This window comes from Rousettus aegyptiacus, unplaced genomic scaffold (assembly GCF_014176215.1).
Source record: "Rousettus aegyptiacus isolate mRouAeg1 unplaced genomic scaffold, mRouAeg1.p scaffold_m13_p_12, whole genome shotgun sequence".
Classification (NCBI taxonomy): Eukaryota; Metazoa; Chordata; class Mammalia; order Chiroptera; family Pteropodidae; genus Rousettus; species Rousettus aegyptiacus.
Window position 1 is genome coordinate 10,728,885 of NW_023416287.1, and position 18,265 is coordinate 10,747,149.

Below are 18,265 nucleotides of genomic sequence, written 5' to 3' on the forward strand. Positions count from 1 at the left end.
TGAGTTTGTTTCTTGGGCCTTCAGTAAACTGAGACGGTCCCAACGTACAGCACAACAATTAAAAAATAGAAGAAAACGGAGAGAGTCTTGAAAGAAGGAGATATGGGGAAGCAAAGAGGAGACGAAGAAAAGAGGGATAAAGAAAGAAAGGATATTGGATCATGGAAAAGTTTAAAAGCTAAAGAACAAAACGAACAAAACAAATGAATCGCAAACAGACTCACACATACAGAAGACCATCTAGTGTCGGCCAGAGGGGAGGGAGATGGGGTGGCAGGAGAAAGGGGTGAAGGGTTAAAGAAGTACAAATTAGTAGTTGATAGATGGTCACGGGGATGGGGAACGCGGCACAGGGAATGCAGACAGCAGTAAGGTAACGAGCCAGAGGGAAGACAGAGTAATCAGGGGGGTCGTTTCCTAAACTATATAAATGTCTAACCAATGTACTGTATACTTGAAACTAATAATAAAATAAAATTACAAAAATAATTTAAATTGTTATAAATTTAAGTTAATTTTAAACTCTTGTGATTTTAATGCAAAAATAAAACATAATAAAAAATATGATCTTTCATTTAAAAAAAAAAAGCAGGGTCCCAGCCTGACCCTGACACTGACCCTCGCATGACCCTTGCATGCCGACCCTGAGCTCCAGGCCTCCCCCTCCCCTTCCAGGAAGTCATTATGTGACTAACACATTTTCATCAGATTTCTTGTGATTTACCCCAAAGTGTATGTGAGAATGGTGAGCACTGCCAAGAAATGTGGAATTAGCTTCCAGCCTCCAGCTATTTTCTTAATCTACGAGAATGACACGAAGGGGAGACGTGGCCAGCACATCGCGCCAGTCCAAAACTTTTCAAAGTTTTCAGGTTGCAACAAAGCTGCTAAACAATTAAAGAACAAACCACAACACAAGAGTTACCTGGAGCAAGTGTACCTGAGGCAGCTGGAGATGTTATTTGTTTTTTTTACAAAGTTACTTCTGGGAGCAGTTTGGCAGAAAAAAAAATGGAACACATTCCACAGGAAACAACCATTGATTTTGAGGAAGACCTGAACAAACCAGATGACAAAAAACTTGCCAAAAGGAAGCGTGTCATGGATGAACTTTATGAGAAAATCAGAAGGATGATCTACATTTCGTTTAGAACATCGAAGTTAAGTTCCCACAAGATGAACGACTGCAGTCCCGTGGCCAGGACGCAGGGTCAGCTGACGAGCTCTGACACCAAAACAAAAAATTTATTGGGCTAGCAGAAAATCCACGTTTATACCGAGGCCATAGATTGGTCCCAGAAAAATCTAGAAGGAACACTAAATGTACATGTTGGGTCCTATCTGGATTGACCGTGTTACTTTTCAAAACCAAGACATGTAGAGCGTTTACAGTGTAGGTGCGTGAGGAATATGTTAAAAACAGAATATAAAAATCTGCCTTTTAAAAGCTTACAATATAATTGGGAGATAAGTCAAACACTTGTGAAAAAGCTAAGTAACAGTATTAGGCAGCAAAGAGATTGAAGTCCAATGCTTGGTAAAAGCTAAAGAGGGTCAGAGTCTAGATTACCGTGGAGTAGAATAGTCTGGGAAGACTTTGTTTTTGGTGGCGAGATGGGACTTTGCCTGGCCCTTGAAATGGTAGTATTTGGATGGAAGTTTATATAGGATTCCAGCTGAGAGAAACTGGGAGGGGAACGAATGGAGAAAGGTAGTCAAGAGATAGGAATTTTAAATTTTTATTTGAAAAAAATTTCGAAAAATTAAAAAAATAAAAATTTTATTTGAGGAACAGTAAGCAAATTATAGTTCTATAAGATTGGAGGGCGTATATGGTTACCAGGGGATTATCCTGTGTGCATTATATCTTTATAGGTATTTAACTCTGTTTTGTACGTATTTAACTCTGGAGCAGAACAGCGCCCCTGCAGAATGCCCTGCAGCTGTAAGTGGATGCCATTTGATGGACGGCAGGTGAATTTTGCCCCTTGGGTAGCAGGAAATATATACTAAAGGCGTTCTGAAACCTAGAACCTCTTCCCATAAGTAAGAGGCTTGTCTGTAAAATGAGAAATCTACCCACAACAAATGAACACTAGGTACTGCCAGTTTAGGTCTATTTATGAGTTTAGATCTTACAAAGAGGATCTTTGTTGAACAAAGTTATACGTGAATAGATATATCTTTCTTCTTAATAGAATATTATTTCCTTTGTAGAAATCCTAAGTTTTCTACAAAAATAATAATAATAATAATACTCATTAAATAAAACTGTAATGAAAAAAAAAGTCAAAGTCCCAAAATTCATTCATATGCCTTTTGTGTATAAGTAGAGTCTATATACTCTCCCTTTGACTACGGTAAAGCCCAATGATGCTACGTGGCTTCCAAAGTTAGACTAGAAACTGTAACTCCCACTTGATCCTCTTAGGATGCTGTTTGGGTGGCATAGAGGGTAGCTGCCATGTAAGAGGTCCAACTTTCCTGAGACAGACATGCTGGAGAGGCACATGTCGACGCTCTGGTCAACAGACCCGGCTAAGCCCTACCTGAGCCAGAATCAGTTTCCAACCATGTGAACAAAAGCTCCCAACCTAAGAGAGCCTTCAGAAGCCCCAGCAGACATCTGACTGCAATCATGTGAAGACCCCAAGAGAGAACCACCAAGCTGACTCCTTCCCAAATTCCTCACCCACAAAATGATGAGAAAAATAAAATAAAATGGCTGTTTTAATCTAAGTTTGGGGGAAATTTATTCACAGCAAGAGGTAGGTAATTGGAACAAACAGGAAGGAAGTGGGAGGAAAGAGAGAGCAAAGGAGGGGAATGAAGGGGGAAAGGGAGGCATGGAGAAGTCTGGAGGAAGAAAGGAAGGGGTCCCCAAAGGACTGGGCAAGATAGGAGGGTGCCGGCCTTGAGAAGAGAGCCCAGAGCAGGAAGTTTGGTCATCACGGCACACCAAAATCTGGACATCCCTTCCAAATAAGTTCATCGTTGAGGATGACCTGTGTCAAGAGGCTCGTAAAGAGAGTCTGAGATCTATTTACTGTTGAGCAAGACCTTCCCTGTCCTCATGTCTCAGTTTCTTCCTCTTTAAAACAGGCTGGTTAAAATGATGACTATTTCCGAAAATGCCATTAGCAAACACCAACATTAGAATCACTTGGGGGGTGGGGCTTGTCTAAAATATGGATCTTCTGGATTTAGGAGATTGTGATCTCTATGGGTAGAGTCTAGGAATCTGTATTTCAAGAAAGTATTACTAAGTGACTTTAAAGTTTCAGAACCTGTGGATTAAATGATATTTAAGAGCCAATCCATCAGTGGGGTCGGGGGTGGGGTGGGGTGGGGAATTAAAGCTTAAGAAGTCTATTGGTTTTTGCTCCCGGTGTAGAAAGAGATGGGGAGAAAATGTTAGAATCATTGAAAGTGGGAGCCGATTAAGGCAGGGTCATGCTGAAGGCCCCCCCAAAACACTGCTAGTTTGATGGTTTTGCAGCCAAGTGGTCCCCGTGTGTGGTGTCCCTTCATTTATATTGCCCTTGCCTCTACATCTCTATAAGAGTTAATCTGTTCTCCTGGGAGGCCTGTCTCAGTCTTGTGTATCTTTATAATCCAGACCAAATTACCCATGAGTCATCATTGGTCTGCATCCTGTGGGAAGAGCACCTAGCTGGGAATAAAGAGATCCAAATCCAAATCCCAACTTTGCCCCTGGTTGAACATATGACCTGGTTGGGATGGGGTAGGGTGGAGGAATGTTCCTCCCGGGACCTCGATTTCCCATCCATCAGTTGCAAGTGATGGACTAATGATGTCAAAAGAGTACTTCTAAGTCTGAGAAAGTATGGCAGCTCAGGAGGCCTGCCAAATCTGATAAGTGCCTGGTGCTTGTCTACTCCATCGGTACCTCTCGGTCCTTGCTTGGGGTTGATGTACATGAGTGGTTGAAACGGAATCATCTGTTCTTGGGGCCCATGGACCAGAGAGGTCCTTGGAAATGGTCAGAGTGTGCCCTGTAGTTGACAGTGTCTGCTCATCCGCTGAACCCAGAGGCCTTGGGGGTGAACACAGGCAACCTCTGCCTTATAAGGATCTCAGTGGGAGATGCTGCGTCTCTTGGTTGTCAACTGTTTCTCTTGCCTTCTAGAATCCAGAGGACACTTTGAGCGGAATCTTTGTCACTCATGGTGCCATACAGTCCCAGGACACCTCACCTTCCCTCTCCTTACTCTCCCTTCGAAGCTGCCCACGGAGCCAGGAATATGCAGAAGAAGCTGCAGTGGGTTTGAAAACTCAGAGAATGTCCAAGTTGAGGGAACTATTGCTCCACCAGCCCCAACAACCTTCCTTTTTTCACACATGTACAAATGGAAGCTTCAGTAGGAAATAAATATCCAAGATTACATAGCAAATCAATAGCAAAAGTAGAGCTAAAATCCAAGTTTGAAGAGTAGCAAGGTGTTGCCAGACCCCACAGCCTAGCTGAAAATCGGAGTGGACATCGTGGCTAGTTTTAATATATTTTTTTTAATATTAAGCATATTAAGCTTATTCCTTCAGTTGAAGAATTCTTTACCATGGGAAGTCTTGGTGTGACCTAAAACCAGGGTTCCACTATAAAAGTTGAAAGGGCCAATAAAAAAAGAATGAAATCTTACCATTTGCAACAACATGGATTGACCTCGAGGGTATTATGCGAAGAGGGATAAGTCAGAGAAAGACAATTACCATATGATCTCATTTACATGTGGAATCTAAGGGACAAAATAAATGAACAAACAAAACAGAAACAGATCTGTAGATACAGAAAACGAACCGGAGATCGCCAGATGGGAAGGGAGTTGTGAGGCTGGGCAAAGATGGTGAAGGGGTAAGAAGCATAAACTGGTAGTTACAAAACAGAATGTAGACTGCAGCATAGAGAATATAGTCAATAATATTGTCATAATTATATATAGTGGCAGGTGGGTACTAGATTAATCGGGAGGATCACTTTATAAATTATATAAATGTCTAACCACTATGCTGTACACCTGAAACTAATGCAATATTATATGTCCACTGTGATTAAAAAATAAAAAAATAAAAATGAATGAATGAATGAAGGGCCAGACTCTCACTTTATCAATCGGGGGGGGGGGGCGGTTCAGTAAAGGATACAGAAACCATACTTAATATTTCAAACAGAGAATTTAATACTGAGAATTGATTGCTTGAGTATTGTAAGGATAACAGCCCCAAAGCGGAAGAACCGGAGGCATCCATCACTCCTAGGTTTGGGAGAATAAAATATTTGGGGTTACTAGACCTAAGAGTTCATAGAAGGGGCCCAGGCCCTGGTGCTCACAACTCTGGAAAGACAAAGAGGTGAGGGCCGTGTGACTGGCAGTCGGTCCTCTAAAATGCACTGTGGCTGGTGTTCGGACTTCTGAGAGGAACGTGGCTCACGGTGTGTTGATCCACTGGGTCTACAGGCAGTGCTGGTATTTCCAAAGAGGCGTAATGCAGCTGATTTGAAAAATGCCAAAAGGATCCAGAGATCGGAGGTGTCACTGTTTTCTGCTGTTGGAGAGATGCTGATGAGAGCCAGAAACAGGAAGAAAAACCCCTTCTCCCCTCATTTCACCTTTTAATTTTCTCAGAGTCTAACAAGAAGCAAACTGGCAAAAGGGTAAGAGAAAACTTAGTTTGCAGAGTCTCATTCCAAGCATCAGAGAAGAGTATAGAAGGATGGGCTTGGAGTTGAAAGACTAGGTAAATTTCTAGCATACTCACTTTCCCAGCCTCTTGTGCAGCTAAAAAATGGACATCTGTCTTAGGCTCAGCCAATCAGATGTTTCCACCTTAAACGCTGAATTGGGAGCTCGTAAGCAAAGATGCAAGGACAATGACAATCTCATTCTTTTGGCGGCAGATAGCCGACAGCCTCATCCCGTTTCCGGGGGCAGCAGTGGCAGGATGACAGAGACGGCATCATCAGTGCAAGATGGGTGCCCAGCGTCTAGTGTTCCGCTGACTGCGGCCTTGGCTTTGCAGTCTTCCTTGTTTGTACTCATTCTCCTAACCTTATTTTCTGGTCCTGAGGATGATCCTGTCAACTACCCAAAAATTTAAAGACAAACTTTTTTCCTGCTCCAAAGCATTCAGATATGCTGGTCTAAGAGACAAAGAGAAATATTTGAAAACCACTAGCAAAAAATGACTCTTCACATACAAGTGACCAATAAGACAATTAAAGGCTGACCTCCCATCAGACAAAAAAAAAAAAAGAGTCTAGAAGGCATTAGAATAATATATTCGAAGCACTGAAACAAAATCAAACAAGAATTCCATATTCAGAGAAACTACTTTTTAAAAATAAAGGCAACAAACCACATATACAACAATCACTAGTATCTATAATACATAAAGAACTCTCAAAACCCAGCAGTACACAGTTCGATCAGAAAATGGGCAAAGGACATGAACAGATATTTCACCTAAAATAATATACAGATGAAAAATGAACTTACGAAGAGGTGTTCAACACCATTGGCCATCAAGGAAGTGCAAATTAGAACCACAATGAGATATCACTACTCGTCTATCAAAACGGCTAAAATAAAAGAGTGAAGACAACAACAAATGCTAGCAAGGATTTGGAGAAATGATTACTCATACATTGCTGCTGGGAATGTAAAATGGTACAACTAATCTGGAAAACAGCTTGGCAGTTTTTTTTTTTTTTAAATAAAACTAAATATTACAATACAACCCAGAAATTGCACTTTTGAGCATTTATCCCAAAGAAATAAAAACTTACATTCACACAAAAACCTGTACATGAATGTTCACGGTAGTTTCATTTATAATAATAGCCCAACACAACCCAGATGCCTTTCAACAGCTGAATAGATGAACACACCATGGTACACCCATGGGCTAGTACTCAGCAGTGCAAAAGAATGAACTAATGATGCATACAACAATTCGATGACTCTCTAGGGAATTATGGTGAGTTTTTTGAAGGCCAGTTCCAAAGGATTAAATATGTGTGATTCTATTTATATGACATTTTGAAATAACAAAATTTTAGAAATAGATAAGGGATTAGTGGTTGCCAGAGGCTATAGATTTGGGGATGGGTGGAGTGGAAAAGAGAAAAGTATGGTATAAACGGGCTAATCTAAGGATATTTATAGTAATAGAACTTTGCAATATCGTGACAATATAGGTGGATACACAAATCTACTCGAGCAGTAAAATCATACAGAACTAAGTACATGCACACACACACATACACACACACACACACACATACATACCCATACATATACACACAAATGAGTACAAGTAAAACAGAAATCTGAATGAGATCAGTTTTTTCAATATCACATTTGTGATACTGTACTATGGTTTTTTTTCCAAAATATTACCATTGGGGGGAATTAGGTAAAGGGTATTATTTCTTACAACTGCATATGAATCTATAGCCTTTCAATAAATTTTTCAATTAAAGAAAATAAAGGCAAAATACTACTCTGTATAAGCACGAACTGAGAATTTGGTGCTACCAGACCCAATCCTTAAGGCTAAAAGCACATGACACCAGATGATAATTTGGATCTACAGGAAAGACCAAATACAAAAAAATGGTTAATATGTGGGTAAACACAAAACTATGTGTGTATACGTGTGAGTGTGTATACTCTTAATTTCTTTTGGAAGGGTAATATTGTTAAAGGCAATAATTATAGCACTGTATTGTTAGATTTACAACATGTATAAATGCAATAAATATGGGGAAAAATTTAAAAATTGCTAACTTAGGAACGCAAAAGAAAAAAGAAAAAAAGAAAATGTAATAAATATGATAAAAGCATAAATGAGGAGAGCAGAAAATGGAGCTGTACTGGCACAAAGTTACTATATTTTACCAGAATTAAGTCAATTCTATCTCCATCCCAAGTCTAGGATCTCTGCCACACCAAACCTTCCTCTCTCTGAGTCCCTTCTTTCTTCTACCTCCAGACTCCATTTCCAGAGGGAATATAGCCCAGCAGTGGAAAGGCATTGAGTTCGCGGACAATTGATGGTCTCTTTGAGATGTGAAAAGTGATGGAGGGTGATTGTCTCTCTGAGGGACAGAGACCCTTAGAGAAGTAGTGGTAGAATGTTGCAGTATAATGGTTTAACAAAGGCTTAAGTCCAAGAGGCTCAGGTTAAATCCCAATCTGGCCACGTACAAACAAACTTGGGCATATCTCATGACCTCCTTGGGCATATCTCGTGGGTCTTGGTTTCTTTATCTGTGAAATATGCAAAACAGTAAAACCTGTTCTGTAGAGTTTTTGTGAAGGCCACACAAGATGAGTTATGTAATGTGCATAACATACTGCCTGGAATGCAGGTGTTCCATGAACAGTGACGACTAGTATTATTATTAGAACAAACATAGTGGAAAAGGCAGGCACCTCTTCATGATCTCAACGACGACGCAGATGCAAACTTTGTAGGGTCACAGCTTACAGGAAAGGGATCAACCTGGAACTCCCCACTGTGGGTAATTCCCATATCTTATGATGAGTTCCAGGCTCCTGGATTCTACAATTTCTCCCTACTCTAAAGTCTCCACTTGGATTTCTGAATACATAAATGGATTCTGCTCTTAAAGCAATAAACCTTATTTTGTCCCTCTGTACATTTATTCTGAACATAAATAAGGAAAAAATAGAAATGAACTTTCTTAGTATGTGTGTGTCAAGTCTTATCTTTATGTCTCTGTTTCCCTGTTATGTAAAATGGGGATGATGATAATATCTTCAGGACTTTTTATGAGAACGTAATGAGACAAGGCAGAAAATTCCCTGAGAGGTTGGTGTTCAAGTGATGTTAGTATCCTTCTCCCTTCTAGGAAACGTAAAGGTTATATGGAGTTTAGAATCTGAATGGGAAAACTTTATTCTTTCAAAATCCCACCCACATTCACTTCCCCAGTCCTTACACCTCCCAAATCAATGGCTCTCAATCAAAAGTAATTTAATTCTTTACACACATGTAGTTGATATAGGGTTAGTAAGACACCTTTGATGAGTATAGATAACTAGCAAGAGCTTCCTGCTAACTTCTCTAATAAATCTTATGCTTGCCCTCTATCTCCTGAAATTATAATAACCCTACCAACGCAAATCCCCTGAGGAAGGCCCAAGTCACTGAGCTGTGACCAAAGATCCCTCAGGGTAACCTGGGTACAGAGTGCCAGGTTACGAAGGCCGATACCTCCCACATCCACCCACAAGGCCTGTTCAGCTAAGTACAGCAAGACCTCATCAAGATCTACCCTCACTGCGTGGAGTCCTCATCACACTGCTCATGTTGGAAATATTTTTATAATTTAAAGAACTATTTATATCCACAACTCTTTTCAGGGTTTCCTTACCTTGGCACTCTTGATGTTTGGGGGCAGATCATTGTTGTGAGGCTGTCCTGTGTATTGTAGGATGTTTAACAGCATCCCTGGCCCTTGCCCTCCACCACCAAGTTGTGGCAATCAAAAATGTCTCTAGACATTGCCAAGTCTCCCCAGATGAAAGCTGCTCTTCTGAATCGTATGTTAAAAGGGCCATTCTTATTTCCTGGTCAACTGCTCTAGGCAGGGGAGCAATGTGGTAAACTCTAAGCCAAGAGCACTCCTAGGCAATCCTGCCTTTATTCTGTCTGTTCACTCTCTGGGAGCCTCCTTTTGTCATTATTTTGGTTTCTGATGAACAGATTCGACCACCCAAGAGAGGTAAAGAAAGAGATACCAAGGATAACCCTGGTCGGCCTGTCAAAACAAAAGAAAATGCATCATAGAGATTTGAAATGTAGGCTTCAGAGGAGCCTTCAGGGAAATAAAGGCAGAGGAAGCAGTGTAGATGAGCAGATAATGAGAAGGTTGACCAACCATTGTGTGAACTATAGTTGGGAGAAGAAGTGTCCAAGGAATGCTATCATTATGGCTGCAGGGGATTTAAAGAAAAGGAAGAAAGAGTTACCATTAATATGCAAAGATGGGTAACATTTTTGTAGAGAATAAGTATGGTTCTGGTCCAGTTAGCATTCCCATTTCCAAAAAGATAACAATACACGCACACACATACATACACACACACATCTGGAAGTGGCATGTGTGTGCATTGAAAATGTATGAAGTGTCTGTATAATCATTGAACACTTGTGACAGTTATAGGAATTATGCTAACCAGCATAATTAATCTCAATTTATAGATGAGAAAACTGGCTCAGAGAGATCACATGACCTGCACGAGGTCAAGAGGCCCTGAACTCAAAAGCACAATCTCAGTCTTAGACTTATTAAATCCCATTAAGCACACTGGCTGTGTGTTGGAAAAAATATCAGATCTCTAGAGGATCGGAGAAAGGAGGTGAGTGAAGAATGTGCTGGTACCTGAAAATTGTGGTGTGTCTCTAGACAGAATAATTTTCTAAACCAAACAAAATTGGGCCCTTCTATACAACAATGTGTGTGTTGTTCCCACAATTCTCTGGGAGCCCTCAGATGGGAGGGAGGCAGCACTTAGACTCTGTCTGGTACACTGTGAGAACTCATAAACGTTTGTTAAATGAATGAGTGATAGAAGGGAACTGGAGCTGGACAGTCCTGACTCTGAAAATTGTTAGCCATGTGACAATGGTCAATTTAACTCCCCCCCCCACATCTATAAAATGAGAGTTCTAAGCTTCTTGGGAATCCTGTGTGGATTCGAGGGAAGTATTGAGTGAAGAGCATTTTATGTGGTGCCTGGAAAGGTAAAGGCACTCGGCAAATGGTGCCTATTGTTTTATTAGTGTTGAAGGGGCATCTACCCGGAAGTGTAGCAAAGTGGCCTTGGATAAAATCAGATCAGATAAGGCCAAAGGAGAAAGGCAGAGCTGTGCTTTGGCTGAACGCTCTGTTCCAGGGGTAGCCCCACCTTGTGAATAGCAGGAGTTAGGGATGAATGAGCTGAAGGTGGGCCAGGCTCCTCCCTATTGGTCCCCTATTATGCTAAAATGCCAAGCCCAGGTTGGGCCACTGGATGAATGGCAACATGCGGCACCGCATCTCTCTCACACTTCTCCTGCTTCTCATCCTCTGTCAAGAGATTCGGTCGAAACTAGAAAGAGGTTGGTATGGAAGTGGGAGCTCTAAGAGTAACCTTGGAATAGTTGGAGGTGGCCCAGCAGCATGAACAGAGTCCATTTCTAATTTTATGGGATAGGGATTCAGTTAGATTTACTGTATCAAATACATATGGTATGCCAGGCACAGTCCTAGGTGCTCAGGCTAAAGTTCGGAGCAAATTGCTTTGTGGAATTTATGTTCCAGTGGGAGAGAGACAGACAACACATAATACACATCATAGATAATAAATCTGCAATAAAAAAAGAGAAAAGGTCGAGTAGGGTAAAGGGGATTGAAAATCTGGGGTGAGGCAGGTTGTTAGCAAGGTAAGATTCAGAAGGGGAGAAATGAGCCAAAATTTGAAGGTGAAGGACAACCAAGTCAGAGCGCTACATGTAGAAAAAGGATTTTTTCTGGTCTACTTTCTTTGCTGAAGTTTAAAATCTGCAAATGAAATTGGGGAGCTTAAATGCAGCATATCCAAGATAATCCATTGGAAATAAGGACAGTTAGCAGTAATTTCCAAGATTTTGAAGCAGCCAGTAATACTCCTTTTTAAAAAATACATATTACAATACATGTTTATAAAAATAGTACCTATATTTTGCAGAAAATTCAAAACACAAAACTATAAGGGAGAAAGTAAACACTTGTCAAAATCTTGCCCACCTGAGACTATCACTGTTAACATGTTGGTGAGCATCCTTCACATATAGCTTTCTGCATATAATTGTTATTACCTGAGAACTTATGAATTTCCAGTCCTTCTGGATCAGACACTCTATGAGTGATTCTCACAATCTGTGTTTTAACAAGCCCTCCAGGTGATTCTGCTGTACACTTAAGTTTTTTAGAGATGCTTGCTCTGTTGTTATTCTGTAAGGTCTTGAGTGCTATGCTTGGCTAATTGACTTATGACTTTTCATCTTTTCTAAAATAAATGCTTATGACTACAAATTTTCCTCTAAGAACTACTTTAGCTGCATTTCACAAGTGTTATTATGTAGCATCTTCATAATTGATTAGTTCTAAGACCAGAATTTATTAAGAGCTAAGTTATACTGAGACCTTTACATGCATCAGAGTAGTTGGTCAATAAAGTAAATAAGATCATTTGCCTTATTTTACAAAAGAAAGAAATGAAGCTCGGAGAGGCTAAATAATGTTCCCAAGGTATAGAGTTTGTAAGCAGTGGAGCCAGGACCTGAATGCAGATGTCTGACTCCAAGTGTGCCCGTCCTGTTGACCACTACATTTTCCTTCCTTATAGCAGAGGTTCTTAAAAGGATAATATAAACTTGTAACCCTACCTCAGAGGATCTCATGGTTTTTTTCTTTTCTATTAACAAATATTTATTGAGAACTTAGAGCCAGGCCTGTGTTAGGTATGTAGACTGTGGAGATGAGTAGGATAAGATCCCTGCTCTCAAGAGTCTTCTTGAGTGATTGAGAAAAGCTGCTATTTATGGATGCTTTTCTATTTATGAGTGCTTTCCATAGGTTATCTTGACTCTTTTGGTAAGCCTAGAGCATTGATATTATCCTACCATTTTACATGAAGGAAATTGCATGTCAAAGATTTAGGCGATTTGTCCAAGATCGCACAACTAGAAAATGTTCAGGTCAACTTTGAACCCCACTTTCGGATTCAAAGTCCTCTTTTCATGCAGATTATCTACTCTAGAATGATTATAAGACAGGAAGTGAAAGCCTGAGAGATCCTACTCGTCATATCCTAGAAAATCAGACCTGGAAGGGTGCTCAGAGGTGATGGAGTTCAACTCTTTAGTTTTACAAATGAAGAAATGGAGATTTGGAGGAGCTAAGCTGCTACAATATCACACAGTAGTAGGTGGCAGGGTTAAGATTTGAGTCCATTTGTGTTGAATTCTTAAGTCTGGGGTTTTCAGCACATCCGGCTACATCCAGAACTGAAAAATCTCAATTTCTGTACAGATGCACAAGACCATGGCCAAGTGGGCTGGGCGGGCTGGATGGGAAGAGGTACAGAGCTCTATACTGTGGACAGCCTCACAACTGTGGCCAGGGCCATTTGCGGTCCCTGGTACATGCGGCTGACGAGGTGATGAGTGTGGCCTCTCACAGCCACTTTCTCTCTTTAGGCCAACAGAATGTCATTGGGAGGATATGCACCCTTCCAAAGGAAAGGGGCCTTTGTCGAGCCAATATCCCGCGGTGGTACCACAACCCGAAAACTTCCAGATGTGAGAAATTTTTTTACGGAGGCTGCAATGGCAACGGCAACAACTTTTTCAAAAAAGAATTGTGTGAGAAAGCCTGCAACAACACCTGACTTCCTAGTAAGAACACGACCCTCCCTGGAATGAGGATTGCTCTGGGGCAATAAAAAGCATTTTTGTGTGTGTGAATGAAAGACGCATTCTTCAACCCCAATTATTCTCCCTGCTATGTTCTTCAAATCACTCATATCTGTGTCTGAAATACTGCAAATATTGTCGATATGCTTAAAATCTCAAAACCTTTTTAAAACACACACGCACACACATACATACGTTCAAATATGCTAGGAAATTAAGAGTTAACAGTCATTCACACTTAGTTTAAATTCTGTCTTAGCCCGTTTAGAGAATAAAGGTTTTGAAAGGGGGGGGGTGAATTTGAAAACCTGGGCATGATATTAGAAGAGGCTACACTGGACAAGGAGCCCGGTGAAATAAGGTAAGGGAAAAACAGAAACCAGAGAAGAAAGGCACATGGAGCGAGGAACTGAAGGTATTAAGGCTATTTTTAATTCAAAAATCAGTGAAATTTTATAAAGACCCTTATCTTCTAAAGATACACCATGTCTTCTTGCCATGGACTGCATGAGAAGAGGACCGAAGAGCCCTTATCCTGGAGTCCCTTCATTTGCCTTAAGTGACACCGATTATTACAGTTCGGAGGGAAAAGAGAAAACATGGGATCATCTGGTTCAGTTGTCTAAATCGCAGAGAAAAAATGGAGGACCAGAGGTGGACAGAGACTTCTCTAAAATCGCAGGGAAGGAATGAAACAGAGGCATCACTGGTCCAAGGGAAACACCTGCATTGCGATGCTCCCCCCATAATTCTTCTAAATTACCTCTGTTCTCAGGGATGGGGGTGTAATTGAAGATGGAACATTCCGTTGGGCTGGAGACACACCCATTCTGTCCTCTAGAGCCAGGTCCCCAGACTTTAATCTTGCCCGTGGAAATGGAACCAGCCTGGGGCTTAGTTCCTGTCCCTTTTAGCCGTGGTCTAGGGATAGTTCTGCTCATTCAGGGACCCACCCGGGGACCAGGCAGCCACCCCCCCAGGGACCTAGTGGGAGTCACACTTATGATAGGTCAAGAACCAAGCTAAGTGCTCTACATACAGTATCTCATCTAATAGTCCAACAGCCCAGAAGGGAAGATTCTATTCATATCTGCATCTTACAAATGAAAAAGCTTAACTCTAGGGCCCGTGTGCTTAATCAGTTTGCTATCATTAACATTCACCTTGGCCATGACTGGCCCAGTCCCTGCTTACCTCCCCATCTCATAAAATCCCCTGGACCCCTCCACGTGAACTACAAAGAGATATTCTGGGCCTGCCTGCTTCTACCTTTTCATGTTCACATTTTGAGGGTTCTTGAAAGCAGGGATCTCACCTGACACATTTGTCTCCTACACTAAGCCAAAAAAAAAAAAGTGACGCACAGAGTAAGTATTCAGCTGATACTTGTTCAGTAGTGAAGACTAATAAGAGAATGAAACATGCTCTTGGGACTTGAAGCCTTGCCTCAAGAGCCGTCCCACCTGTCACTGCCTCCACGATGGTCTAGCAGCAGCTGGATCTCCACGCCCTGGACCCCTAGCCCTGCTCGGCCTTTCCCTTTCTGCCTTAGCCCCCCCGCCCCCGACCTTGCCGCCCTATAGCTGGGGGAGCAGTTGAGTCACACTAGTGGGGAAGCCCATGATCCGCCATTGTGTTCTTCTCCCAGTGGGGGCCTGGGCACGGGTACAGGGGGCTCAGAGTTAGGCACGCAAACACTGTGGCATTTCAAGGAAGGCTATGGCGGCCACTGTCGCTGTCCTGGTGGCACCGTGGTACAGTCAGGAGGCCATCTGACAGGGTCAACCTCTCCGGCCACCCCGATCCGCGTATGGAGCACAGTCCAGCACAGGAATTGTAGTCCTTTAGATTTCATCCTTAGGACCATGGAAAAGGGGAGACTGATTTCCCTACCCCCAGCTGGGGGGCACAGAGCTTTGGTCTGGCAGCTGGCGGGGGAGGAGGAATCCAGCTGCTCCTCCCAAGTCCCACCTTTAATGCCTCAGCAAACCAGACCCTCCCCAACAGGCCACCGAAGCGCTGAATGCATGGTTGGGTTTTGTCAGTCTTCACTCTGTTTTCACGTTTTTCTCCCCCTCACCGTGCCACGACCTTGTGGTAGAATTATCAACAGTCATGGGCGGGAAGGGGAGTAGGTGATGTGTTTGCTGTATGATTATTTCACAAGCGCGAGAAGTATTTCCTGAACGAGCGAACGCCTCCATTCGCGCTGCTCCTCAGGCCAGGCTATCCTCTCCTGGTCTGCCTTCAGAACTTCGTTTTTGGCTCACTCGTAATTAACTTCCTATACCATCCTGCCAACCCCGAACCTGCACTTTCCCGCGGAACAAATGTTTGTTTCCATCTGGAGGTCACCCTCCGTGGGCCTCTGGCCCAGAGACGGGGTTTGGAGGCATCAGCAAAGCAGTTTGCCGCTGGAGATGGGGGAAGGTGAGTACAGAAAGAAACGCTGCCCTGAGCTCTGGAGGGGCAGCAGGTCCGAGCAGTCCTGGGGGACGCCATATGCCATATGGGTGATGGCCCCATCTGGAGCCAGCAGTTTACCGGGATTCCTGGCCTTGGAGCCATCTCCTAGCCCAAACTAAGCATTGCTGTGATCTAGTTACAGAACACAGAGCTCATTAAAACCTGGAAAAAGGGGAGGAAGGGACCCCTCTTCCCCCTCCTCAGCGAACTCCTTCAGAGTTTCCCACTTACAGCAGTCCCTTGGCTGCAAAAGGTGATCAAAGAAAGGTCCTGCGCCAGGGGCTTCTCCTCCACCCTCCTCCACCCAGGGTTTTCACCTGACCCACTCACTGTGTAGCCTTCTCACTCAGAGAAACCTCAGCCACTGTTGGCAGTTTATTTCTTGAGTTAAATCAGGAGTAGCAAATTTGCCTGCCAACTTCGATCCATGGGTATCTTGTAGTAGCTGTCTGGAGCCCGGTTTTAAAGAGTCTAGGCTCACATGTAGGCTTACAAAAGGAGAAGCATGAGCGATAAAGTTGTACAGTGTGCGTGCTGGCGGAAGGAATGATGGTGAGCACACGAACGGCAGACAGCTGCCATCCCTGAGTTAGACATGGCTCTGCCCGGGGCTTTCAGAATGCAAACCTGGAGAAAGTAGAGGCGGTGGTAGCCACATTTAGTCCCTAGCAACTCTACCCAGCCCATTACTGGTTCCCTTTTTTCCTGCTTAGAAGGGCTAGGGAGACCCAAGCATGGGCAGGGTAGAAATCAGGAAAGGAAAGGTTAGGAGAAAAGCTACACTGCCATCTATTGCCAGGAGGCTGCCCTCTCTGAGCACTCCTCTCTCAGCCAGGAGCCCCCTTCGCCTTGTATCCCTGGGTAGGAGGTGGGAGGAGGTGGATGGAGAAGCCCTTGGTTCTTGCCTGGCTCTTGGCCAGGGGCAGGGACCTGCAAGAGGATGAGAAGGATGAGGCTGGTCAAATACCAAGCCACCAAGCTTTTCTGTCTGCAATCGCGCTCGAGCTGCCCTGATCTCTCCCATTCCGCAGTGGGTGGAGGAACAGGTACACAGAGGCGGTCCTTGGGGACCAGTGTCACTGCCATCGCTTCCGTCCTCTCCCTCACCCTCACCCCAAAGGCTCAACCCATGCCCCACGGATTAAAGTGAGAAATCCCTGCAGTGGAACAAACGTGGGACTCCAGTGCCAGATGGCTTGGGTTCAAATCTAGGCCTGCAAAAGGTGAGAGTAACCTAAATAGTCTCAGCAGACGTGTGATTAAATAAATTCTGTACATCTAAACAAAGGAAAGAATGAAGAAATTCTTTATGCTTTACTGTGGAGTGATGACGATGCATTAAGTGTGGGGGGCGGGAAGCAGGATACATCACAATGTGTATAGTGTGCTATGATTTGTATAAAAAGGTGGGGTAGATGAGAATTTATATCCACATATCCCTAGATAGATGGAGATAGATGATAGAGATAAGAGGAGTAGAGAGAAGGGGTAAGGAGAACGAGAGAAAAACAGGTATAGAAAGGAGGGATGTGGAGGGATGTATAAAGCGTAACAGGGAGGGAGTCTTGAGAAGGGGATGAAGAAAGATAAAGAGAGAGGGGCATGGAGAAGGGGGGACAGAAAAGAGGTGATAGAGAAGGATAAAGAGAGGAGGACGGAAAGGAATAGAGAGGGGAGAGAGAGAGAGAGAGAGAGAGAGAGAGAGAGAGAAGCGAGTGAGGGATAGAGAGGGGAAAATAGAGAGCGGATGGAAAAGGGGGCCAGATAGAGGAAGGGAGGGGCAGAGGAAAGGAAGGAGGAGGGAGGGAGGGAGAGAGAGGGAGCCATCTCTCTGAAACACACAAGGAACTGTTGACATTCGTTGTGTCTATAGAAAACGACTGGGTGGCTGGGGCCGGAGGGCGGGAGTCAAGGGCGAAAGATGCTTTAGATTGTACATCCTTCTTGTACCTTATGAATTTTGATCCATGCGAATTATATTCTGTGTACAAAATAATAGTTTGATTAACAACGACAACAAAAGACCCTGGCTTTGCCACCGTCTTCCTCTGCGGCTGCAAGCAAGCAACTTGGTGGAGACCCCATCTGTAACACGGGACCGTCACCAGCTACTCTGAGGGCCGTTTTGCGGATCCGGATGATCTCGCCAGCGGAACGCCCCGCCCTTCATGTGATGCACAGTCCATGCAGCTGCTGCTATCGAGAACCCCCAGCGACAAATTGAGATGGCCTCAGGAGCCTCCCGCCATCTCTCTGAGCCTCAGTTTTCCCTTCCGTCACCCAGGGAGAAGAACCACCAACCACACATGAG

General features: G+C 43.3%; 1 pseudogene; it reads left to right on the forward strand.

Moving 5' to 3' along the window:
• The first annotated feature begins 736 nt into the window (after positions 1–736).
• On the forward strand, positions 737–1,229 carry LOC107514590 (annotated as a pseudogene).
• The last annotated feature ends 17,036 nt before the right edge of the window (positions 1,230–18,265 follow it).